The 11,687-nt window shown below is 38.7% G+C and overlaps 1 long non-coding RNA gene across 1 annotated transcript; it reads left to right on the top strand.

The window, feature by feature from the left end:
- Window positions 1–1,917: 1,917 nt before the first annotated feature.
- LOC118351289 (uncharacterized) lies at window positions 1,918–10,236 on the top strand. Its single transcript, XR_004806533.2, has 3 exons — window positions 1,918–2,034; window positions 5,457–5,587; window positions 9,174–10,236. It is a non-coding gene; the product is annotated as an uncharacterized LOC118351289 (long non-coding RNA).
- Window positions 10,237–11,687: the final 1,451 nt, after the last annotated feature.

Genomic DNA, 11,687 nt, shown 5'->3' with positions numbered 1-11,687 from the left:
TATTTTTTTTCCATTTATTTATTTTAAAGACTGATTTATTCACTTAAGACAGAGCATAGGCATGAGGGGTGGAGGGAGATGGAGAGAATCTCAAGCTGACCTCGAGCTGAGCCCAAGCCTGTTACAGAACTCAACCTCATGACTCTGAGATCATGACCTGAGTGGAAACCAGGAGTTTGAGTCTCAACCCACTGTGCCACCCAGACATCCCAAATATACTACTATTTAATGTCCATTTTAAAGACAACCTATTTAAAGGTTATCTCTTATTGTTAGATATTTCCCAATATTCCATTAGATCTAATGTGAGCTTGATACAAGTATTTTCTCATTGAGCTTATGCAGAGAATCAGGAAATGGACCAAATAAATAAAAAAAAAAAACAATTCCTGACTTCTTTGTTTGGATCAGGCAAATGCTGTTAGACAATCAGCTATCTCAAGTCTCTAGGCAGGCAATACATGAAGAGAAATAGAAGCAGCAGGAGAATACACAGTGTTTGGAATTTAAGTGTCCTTCACAAGTTGAAGTGTATAGTCAGTGTACAAGGCAATATGCCCTGTGGTTACGGCACTGGGATTGAAAGTAATCCAAAATACAGCTGATTTCCAGTGTCACTATTTTTTAAATGAGTTTTTACTTTGGGAAAATCAGGTAAATTAGCTGAAATTCATTTTCTTTATCAGAAAAATTGAAACAAATTCTCAGGGCAATTGTGAGGATTAAATGAGAAAATGTATGTAAAATATACAATATATTATATGTAAAATATATTGGATCTTACATTATATAGGTGCTCTATAATTAATATTTTCTGAGAAATCTGCCTTTGAGGAACAGATTAGATCCCTGGTTATAACGAAATCAAATGAAGTTAATTATACATGTAAATAAACAAAATATTGGTTACAAGAACAGATACTCATAGATACTTTGAGAAGCACTTGGTGGCAGTGTTCCAGGACCTGAGTCCAGGGGACAGGAGATGAGGATATGAACTGTTCAGTCAAGAGGCCGGGGTACGTTTGATGTGGGGGTGAACACATTCATTGTCCCAGAGCAAGTCTAGCACACGTCAGATAAGCCTTTCACTGATCCCAAATGCAGCAGAATTATCTGGGGGGCTTTTAAAATGCAATTCCCATGCTCCACTTGGACTCCCTAGGCTATGGCTAGATAATCCGTATTTTTAGCTTATGATCCAGACATGCAGCCCAGTTTCGATGGTAGAGGTAATGCTCTTTATTCTGATCATGTGCTGTTCCCTGGGGTTGTGGCCTGGGTCCCCATGGGTCCCCGTGCCCGTCTAGGACAGAGGGAGGACGAGCTGATCAGATGGGCAGCACAATGGCATTTCTTGTTATAAATTGGTAGTTGTCACTCTGGCCTATCCCGAGTTTACCATAAACTAGGTTGATATACGGTGTGTTGACCGAATAAAGTTCCGACACTTCTCAATGACAAAGACCAGACAATTCCTCTAGGGAACTGCCAAACTGTGAAACCTCTTAGAAAGTCACGTGACTGGCAAAACCCAGTCCTTCCTTCTTTTCAAAGGTCAACGGTGCTGGCCCAGGGACTGCCCTGTGCTATGGTCACCTCCCTCAGAGTCCGCAGGGCTGCTTGCTGTCCCGTGATTTCTTTCCTTCACAAACGACTGTGAGGAACTCCAGAAATGAATGTGCTTGGAAGAATATTAGAGGACACGCTCGCTGCCTTCTTTGTCCCCGCAGAGGTGTCTGTGTGGGAGCCAAGGGGTCAGCTGAGAAGCAGCACTTTGTGTCACAGGCTTAGCTCCGCTGCAGCAGGTCCCGGTGATCTGGCCAGAGGCTCCACGAGCACACTGCCTTACTTAGAAGAAAAAGAGGAATTATTCTCTCACTTGCTGTGTTTTTTTTTTTTTTTTTTTTTTTTTCCAACAAGGGACTCAAGACCATTAAATAATACTTAAAAATAATCCTGCTGCATCAGCAAGCAATCCCTGTGTTGTCAGCGCAAGGCTTTGGTGGACACATGATCATACAGCCTGGTGGGGTAAGTTCAGCGTCTTGCACTGACCACTGTAAGCAAGTCTCATGGTCTGTCCCCACCCCTGAATCCCTGCAATGAGGCTTACTGTGTGGAGAGTATCACTCCCTTCCCTTGTCCCCAAGCAAAAGACCATTGCTCTTGTGTTTAAATTGAAACCAGGCTCTTTGCTGCATGACAAAACCAACTTTCAAAACTAGCAAAATGTAAAAGTTGTGCCACTGGAAATATATTTTTGCCATAATCCCTTGCTAAGTTCCCTAAATTAACTTCGGTATTTCTGGTCTGACAGCATTATTTAAACTTCCCCCACCCAATGCTTCTTGCAGAAGGGGTCAAGTCTCCGTCCTGTATTGTCTCATCCCAGTTCGAAGATGAAACTATTCTTAAAAAGTCTAGGAAGGCCTCTCTCATGAGCAAGTAAGGTGCCTACCGGCAAGCTGCCAACAGGCCCAGAGCCGCAGAGCAAAGCGACACAAGCTGGGCCTCCTAAAATTTCTTTCCCTTTTAAAACTTGTTCTAATGTTCAGTCTAATATGTTTTGGGAAGTGTCCCAAAAGGATGACTTTCTGTTGGCTCTGCACTCTTCTGAGACCTGAGTGAGGTTGTTACAAACCAGCTGCCAGGGAGCTGGGATGACGCATCGTGCCCACTGTGCAGGGCTGTGTAGGGAGTACACCTTGCCCCTGCTTCACTGGCTTCAGGGACTGCAGTTTGAGTTGTGATCGGTAGAATAAGGTCTAGGAGGTCCAAAGAGAAAATTAGTTCAAATCTGTTGCATGTTATGTTAGTGTGCAGGGTTTACATTTATAAATTGTGGTTTCATGAGAAGAAAAGAGAGGATTTTCAGAATAACATCATTGCATCTTTTGGTGCTGAGGAGGAAAGGATGTGTCCTGTGTGTGCATTTGCTTAGGCCCTTAACCTCCCAGTCATTCCAGGTCAATGCCAAGCATGCTAGGGGTGTCGAACAGTTTCCCTAGATCATGTGCTATCTTCACATGCTACGTTGATCCTAACAACCTAATGGGAAGGGCACTATTAGCTCTATTTCTTTTATTTTTAATTTTTATGTTTTTTAAAGATTTATTTATTTGATAGAGAGAGCACACAGGTGGGAGGGGCAAGGCGAGGGAGAGAGAATCTCAAGCAGACTCCACTCTGAGCATGGAGCCCGATGCAGGGCTCTACTTCAATACTCTGATGTTGTGACCTGAGCCAAAACCAAGAGTTAGTTGGTTAAACAATGTACCACCCAGGTGCCCTTTGAAAAAATTATTTATTTTACACAGAGAGAGTGCAAGAGAGTGTGGAGGTAGAGAGACAGAGGGAGAGAGAAAGAGAGAGACGGAGAGAACGAGAGAGAGAGAGGGAGAGAGAATCTCCACACCCAGTGCAGAGCCCAACATGGGACTTGATATCATGAACCCAAGATTGTGACCTGAGCCGAAATCAAAAATCAGAACTTAACCCATCCATGCACCCCTGGCCCTATTTGATAGACAAGGCAAAGGGAAATGAAATGATTTGTCCTGAGAGCTGAACTGATATTTGACTAATTCGGCTTTACTCCACTTTCTATGTTATCTCTAAACATGGTAAAGACCAGGTCTGAAATCAATAAATATTTTTCCAGAGAATTCGATGTCCCAAACTTTGGAATAGAGCCAATCTAATCTTTTTCCTTCAAGGTTGTTGATAGTAGGATATTTGCAAACTATAGATATTACAACATAAAACACAATTATTTCTCTCAGAATGTGAATGGAGGAAAATGACATTACTAATTTTCAGATGAATAAACAGACACTTGTACATCTTATTGATTAAATATGGAAATGCCTGCAGAAACTCACAAGTTTGGCAAAATTGAAGCAGAACTTCTTACAATGGAGTATCTCTTTTTCCATTATTAAAATATTTATTTAAATGTCAATTGAATCCAGATGCAGTTTATAACTCCTCTATTCATAAAATGAACTTGGCACCCAAATGCACTAACATATAGTGAAAGAAAAGAGAGTGTTGTAAATCTTTCAAAGTATTTCTAGTATTGAATTCATTTTAGTATAATTCAAATTTTCTATTTCTATTTTTAATCCTCATGATTTTAATAATCAACCAAAATTAGAGCTAAATTTAAAAATATATTCACAAACTCATTCACAACAATGTTAAGACCATCTAGTTATTTTCTACTATACCTGCGTAAGCAGGCACCTGGCGTTACCTACATATCTGTTCCTCTGATGCTGCCCTGATAATGGGACTCAAACACTACTTGAATGCAGACCAGGTGACAACTGGGAGAGAAAAAGGCAAGCTGACAGTAGACCAGGACCAGCAGGATGGTTTCATTGCCTTATTTTTCAAGAACACAGAGGTATTTGTCTACTTGTTTGAGGCTCTAGACATCTGTTAACGCTATTTTTATCCAACTTTCTTTTGTCTCAAAATTCAACCTTCAAATTTGAAAGCAACTTTTGGATCTTCATAAAAATCAAGATTTTTTGAATTAAAAATGTTTAATTCAGAATGTGGCTTGATTTTTAAATTTCATTACCCATTCTACTAATGAATTCATCCCATATTGCAAAATATATGTGATTCTCTCATTAAAAATAATAGGAGAGAAATGCCTGGGTGGCTCAGTGGGTTAAGCATCTGACTCTTCCTTTTGGCTCTGATCATGATCTCAGGGTCCTTACAGTACAGTCTGCTTGTCCCTCACCCTCTGCTCTCTCTCTTTCTCTCTCTTTCTCTCCCCCCCCCAAAATAAATAAATAAAATCTTTTAAAAGAGTAATAGGAAATGCAACTTTAAAGCTATCATTAAATAATAATAGTTACCAAATGCTCTAAGTACATTACCTAATTTAAAGGTCACAGGAGCCTAGTAAGACAAATATTATTATCACAAGTTTACACTGAGAGAACTGAATCTCAGAGATGACATACACTTAAAAAGACTGACATCAATGTGATTTGCCCAAGGCCACTGAGGCAGAGTTGGGACAAAAATAACCTAAAATTAAAAAAAATAAGAATAATTTGGTGCTTTCTTTCATACAGAATTACAAAGAAGACCTAAAATATTTAATTAAAAGTCAAGAAATTAGAAAATATAAATAAATGGATCTAGCCTAGAGGTTTAAAAAATGGGATAAATACCCTATGAACTGAACAATATAAAATAGAATTCCCAAGGCTTAAAAGGTAAAAACAAACTTTTGAAGGTGCATCAAATATAGTGGAGAGAAAAAGGACAGTAAAATCCTCACATTTTTAGTGACATCAATTTCTTTTATAACAGTGACCTCCAAGGTGAAGAAGGTCTCTGTTATGATTGTACAAACAGTTCCAAGGACCAAAATCCATCCCTCTGTTTCTCACTGTTCCATCTCTTTGTGTCCTGCTGGATGTTGATAGAAGTTGATGAAGAGAACTGTCCCTAACTCTAGACTAACGTCACTGCCTTCAGTACCCTGGACCTGAGGACTGTGAAAAGCAAGGGGTCCGCATAGAGGAGAGAAGAGACACAGCAGATTCAACTATTGGAGGTGAGGGGCCAGGAAATAGGGGTGAAATGTTAAAGTGGTAAAGTAAGGAGGGGCTATAGAACAATTGCTGGAGATTGAGAAGGATTTCATCTTTTTCTTTCCCCATGATTTATTCTCCTTCTCAACTTTACTCTTGGCCTCTTTCTTCTCTTCATTCCACTTCCTCTCTACAGCAACAGGAGAATCATGGAATGCTATGGCCGCTCTCAGCCCGATGGTGTTTGGGGAACAGTACATGCTCTTCTCAAGACTTGCCCCTCCTCACACCACTGTCTGTGCCACCATGTTTCTCTGCTCCCCACAGGCCTCTTCAAGGGGAGAAGCAGGAGGAAATGGTGCTGGGCAGGTGGTGGTGAGTTGCAATAGGCTTGTTAGGCATTGGTTGGATCATGTTATCCATCAGTTGGGGAAGGTAAATGATATAGTCTATAGTAACCAGAGAGTAAGCCCCACAGTTGGCCAGTTGAGGTAGCTGACAATAAGTAACAAATGTAGATGTGCAATGTACATATTAGTCAGAAATTGTCAAATATAGCTTATATATTACATATATACCTTTATATCACTAAGAGATAATACAAAATATAGGCATGCAAAAAAAGATTTTCTACTTATTGGCTAATGGACTAAGAAGGCTTTTTTTTTTTTACAAGTATAAAGTATAATTCAGATGAAAAGTTTAGATACTTTCTTTTAAGCTGGAAACAGCCACAGTTATCAACTCCAGCTTATAGATAGGGAGTCTAATATTTAAAGTGTCTGAGGTATTTATCTGGGGTCACCAGGTATTACGTTTGCATAAATGAATTTCTTACTATGGCATTTTATTTTTACTTATATTAAAATTGAAATTAGGTTTCCTAGTTCCCCATTTATTATGGTCTATGGCACTCATCCAAGTGTCATGGTGTCATAGAAACACATCTCAAGGTAGATATATATACATGTATATATATGTGCATGGGATCTTTCAGCAGTTCTCCTGAGTCATATTTCTAACTGCTTCTATGGTGTTGCCACTGAACTGTCTTGCCACTGCATTCAATTTATCAAGTCCTAACTGCATCGTATCTCTCACAGATACTGTTATTCTTCTAGTCATCTGAATGAGACTAGAAATGTTGGAGTCATCTTTTATTCATTCTGCTCCTTCATCGTCTAATTATGATCTGTCCCCAAGGGTTATCATCCCTTCATCTTTGCCTCCCCTGCTTCATTCCCACAGCTACCCCATACTCAGGGCTTTCATCACTTTAGACTTAAATTCCTGATAGGCTCCCTTGCCTACACTCCATCATCCACCACTCTGGCCTTAGATCAGTGGCCCTTCAATATTCCCAGCCACTAACTAGTCCAAACACTTCTTCTGGAATTCTGAGTCTTTCTAATCTGTCTGTTATCTACGACAGTCTAACATTTAACCCTCAGCCTGAGGGAGGCCACTTTCCCTCCACGTTCCTACCCAAGTCACTTTATTTCTGCTTCCAAACTCTGTCTTGAATAATTTTCTCTTCCTTCCCTCTTATCTCTCCTCTTTTATTCAAACTATAACCATACTTGGAAACTCAGCTCAAAATCCTTGTCTGTCGTCTTCAATGATTTGAAAAGTTCAGGATGATTTCTCTATTTCCTGAATTCATATGATGTTCAGCGGTATCATAGGCTTTGGGCCTCCATTGTACCCTTATTGGACATAACGTATTTACCTTATCAGAAGTGCTGTAAAACTGTCACCTGCACGTTCAATAGCATCAAAACAGTTGAAGACACATTAAAGGGATATTTTACCAACTGGCTGATTTGTTGAACATGCATTGCTGTTTTTTATAAGCAGACAGGATAAGCAGGCAGGCATCCCTCAGTATCAAATATCTCAAGGAAATGGGCGACTTCTTTAGATTTTACAAGTCTAATAATTTTGGCTTTACTTATATACTTATCCTGAGCCAAATATTCTGAATTTTATGCTGACAAGGGAAGTATCAGAATAGGAAACATCCTTTACTTTAAGGACTGGAGATTCCCGTGCAGAATTATATATGGAAATTCTTTCCTATTTTAAAATCTAACTCTGATGTCTGATTTGCATCATCCTGTCTAATTGTGTATCAAAATTAATGAGCATCTGAATACATACGCATACCTGAATTTCTGCATATTTTTTTTCATGTCAGTAGTATAATTTCACAAATCAAAAGGCTGAAAGGTACATAGATCCCAGTCAGGTGTCCTTCGGTTAAATAGAAAACATCTAATTTAAGTTTCTACTATTTCTACCACTTATTCAAAATCTTTGCAAGCAAAGGTAAAAAAGGAACAAGGTTTTCTAGTAAAATGAAACTGCATAAAATCCCCAGCAGTTCAAAACTTGGCATTCTGGACTTTTTCACGAATTACAACTGCAAGTTTAACAGCCAGCCTTGGGGACTTCAATGCACCAGGTAAGGGATATTGTTCCATAGAATAATTGCTCTCTAGGGAAAAGGCATTTCGGTGACTTTCATGTTATAAGGCAGCACGAGCCAGTGGGTCATTAATCATTAGTGAGTGTCACTGAAGAGTTTAAATATAATGAAAAGAGCCCAATGACATTAAATATCAGATGGAAAAAATTGTACAAATTTTCATGATAATCTGACTTACTGACACAAAAGTTCATGCCTATACATATATGCAAATATCAAGTTTAAAAGAAATATGATAAAAGCAACTTAATTTAATACATTGAACAAAAATTTATGTCTCCACAGCTGATTCTTTTGGGGTTATGTGTAGGAGAACAGCAGAGTAGATGGAAATGGGGCAATGCTTTAAGAGTCTGAAATTAAAATGTACCATCTCTTTGAGTTGCTAATTTTTTAAAGGTGAATATTTTAAATTTATTCATCTATCTAAGCATAAGGGAAGCAGCTTGTAGTTAAAATTAAGCATAAAAAATTAAAACATAAAATTAAAGATAAGAAGTAAATATGTAGTTAAAATTAAAATAAGGTAAAACATAATTAAAATAAGACAAATAAGTACTAATAGGAGAAAAAGAGGGCATTCTTTTTCCCCAAAAAACCCTACCTTAAAAAGAGCTAGGGTAGCTATGAACTATTTCTAGCCCTAAGTTTGTAGCAGCTAAGCAGAGAGAGAAATAGAATAAATTATCTCATGGGAAGTATAATAGAACGCCAGGAAAACAGTTTCTTGTTGCACTAAATTTTAAGAGTTTATCTCATAACTGACATTGTGCAGCATTGATTCAGTTAGTCTTCAGTTTCAAACAGCAGAAACCACCTCTGGGTAACTTGAGGAAATTTATTGAAAAGATGTGAGGGAGCTCTCAGAATCAAAGGGAAGGTTGAAAAACCAGGCTTGGACCCAAGAGGAACCAGGCTTCTTTGAGTCTCAGCAGCTGGAACAGTGTGACAGTCTTTCATGGGCAATAGCTCTTCAAGAGGCCACTTCCCTGCCATCCTGGGGTCTGTTCCTAGGACAAGGTGACTTGTGTCTCCATCACAGAAAGAATTTGACAGTTTCTCCCAGGCATGATCCTAACGAATTGGCCCAACTTTTCTGTCGCCCTTGCTTCTCCTAACAGGGATTTACCTGTGCCGGTCACCTGAGGAGCTGCAGCTGCTGTCCTTCTGCTGCCATCGGAGTCCCCCCCACCTCTTCCCACCATGTCAATGGCTAGTGGGCCTTGGCAGGTCAAGATTCATATGGTTCAGCAAAATAATTTGAGGGGAGAGAGAATATTGCACTGAAATGAGAATGAAATTTAATAATTCGGTAAGACTACAAATCACTTAGAGATACAGTTTCTCAGGAGAAAATGAAGCTCTTTGAAAAGGAATCTTAGTCTTCTCTCCTCCTCACCCCTACCCCCAGGCCAGAGTGCAGGAGGAAGGAGGGAGAGTCCACCTTCAGGGAGGAGAACGTAAAGAGCCGCCCCTAAAAAAGCAAAAAGGATATCAGACATTTTTAAACACATCTCCAAATCTGCAAGATATTCAGGATGTCAACACCCAAGAGAGTGTTGGCTGAGCTTGGGTGATGCACAAGCCTGTGGCTGCTGTATGGGGCAGCAGAAGGAGCCTGCAGGGACCTCAGGGCTTCCCTGGTGGGAGAGGAGGCATCCTAACTACCAATCTGTCTGAGGCTATGACAAAGTGAGGAGTGGCAATTCCCTAAAAGGGATCCGTGTTCTCGTAAATGAGGGGAAATGGGTTGCTGAGCCACCAATCCCAAATGGATCCCTGTCCTATACGAAGGGCGGCAGCAGCCACAACAGTAGCAGTATCTTATCTGACGTTCAGTGGGTGCTTACTATCTGCTAGACACCGGGATACGTGCTTTACACTTGTTCAGCCTCACAACCTCCCTATGATGCAGTACACTGATTTATAATTGTGATTTTAATGAATAATTTGCCAAAGACACCTAGATGGTCAGTGATGGAATGGGGATTTGAATCTGGCTTCAGGACTCAGAATCCCCATGGCCATGAAGATAAATGCAAAATCAGAGCTCCTTGAATACACTCTGTATATAATCAAATATATTGTGAAAATGTATGTTAAGTATGTTATTTTAAAAGCCCTGAAGTATCAAGATCATGCCAAAAACAAACTTAAATACATGCAGATGAAGGTCAACATTATTTCAGGAAGAATAAAGGTGATTTTTGTTGTTTGTTTTTTAGATAGAGAGTTTGTAACTGCTTCCTCTGTGTACTTTGATAAATGTAACTTTCTAGTCCAGGTATGTTAATTTAATTAATTATTTTTGTTTTGCTATTTGTATATTTAAAAAAAACACAAGAACAGTAAAATATCTGTTGCCAATAATTTTACAAAAATTCAGATATTCGCAATTTAAAAAGCAAAAGTTCCTTGTCACTCATGCCCAAATCTGCTAGTCCCATTCCCTAGATGAGAGTAGTAAGGTATAATTTTTTAAAATGCCCTTCTTCACAAAGAGCAAGCGGGCTGTTCAACTTCTGTGTCATATTTCTAGCCAACAATTAAAGACAAATGAAAGAGTGCTCTGTTAGGCAACAAGTATACTAAAGCCAAATAAAAGAGAAAGTTGTCAATTGAACTTTCATAGCACCAAATCCTATTTTCTCTGAGATAATGATCATGAAATCATTTAAGAGTTGCAAGGACAAGAAATTGGAGAAATACATTCCTCTACTATATTCCAGTTTCTCTCACTGCTCTCTATTCTTAGTCTTACCATTTTTGTTTTTGTTTTTGTTTTGTTTTAACTTTGTTGAGTTTAAGAACCATGGGAGAATTTGATAATAACTCTGAATCTTTTTTGTCTCCTCCTCTCGGGAAAAAAAATATTATATGTTTATAGATATACTTGCATGTATATATATATATACCTTCCACAGGCCTATAAATAATTTGGGAAGTTCATTGACACAGAAAGCCTTCTAAGTTCTATGATTAGACCTCTCATTTTAATTCGGTATTTTTTTATTTCTGAATTTACTCCTGGGAATGTGTACTGAGAGATTAAACCAGGAGCTCTGGCCATTATATGCCATGATTTCTGTGCTATACATATACATAACATATCCATATCCATATATATATGTAATATAACATATAAAATAATATATTATTTTGCTACAAATTCCTCAGGCTTCTCTACACATCTCAACTCTCCTAACTCATCTACTTTCCATTATGAAAAAGATGCAGGTGGAGGTACCCATATAGATGTGCATGGACTTAGAAGGATTAACATTTTCTCACGTCCAGGGAACACCAAAGTACCTTATCTTGAGGTTTACTCAAGTATTTTCTATGCCTGAACCACCTCACTTATAAAGTGGCTTTCCTCTAGCTACTCAAAACTCATTTCTCCCACTAAATCAATCTTAACATTTTATATTGCTTAATTCTCGAAACAAATCATTTGTTAGGTGTTTGATGATAAAATAACCAGCAGATCGCCATAGCAAATGAATTTTCTGAGAAAATATTTTATACAGATGTATTCTTCTGGATGGGGAGGATAATGAAGGGTCTGTTTTCATTTGTACTTTGGAGTGACCCTAACTTGAAAGGTGACCGTATCGGTATTACATTTAACTAGA

This window comes from Canis lupus, chromosome 18 (assembly GCF_003254725.2).
Source record: "Canis lupus dingo isolate Sandy chromosome 18, ASM325472v2, whole genome shotgun sequence".
Lineage (NCBI taxonomy): Eukaryota > Metazoa > Chordata > Mammalia > Carnivora > Canidae > Canis > Canis lupus.
Note: the sequence above shows the minus strand (reverse complement) of the source record. Positions and strands in the feature narration are given on the sequence as shown.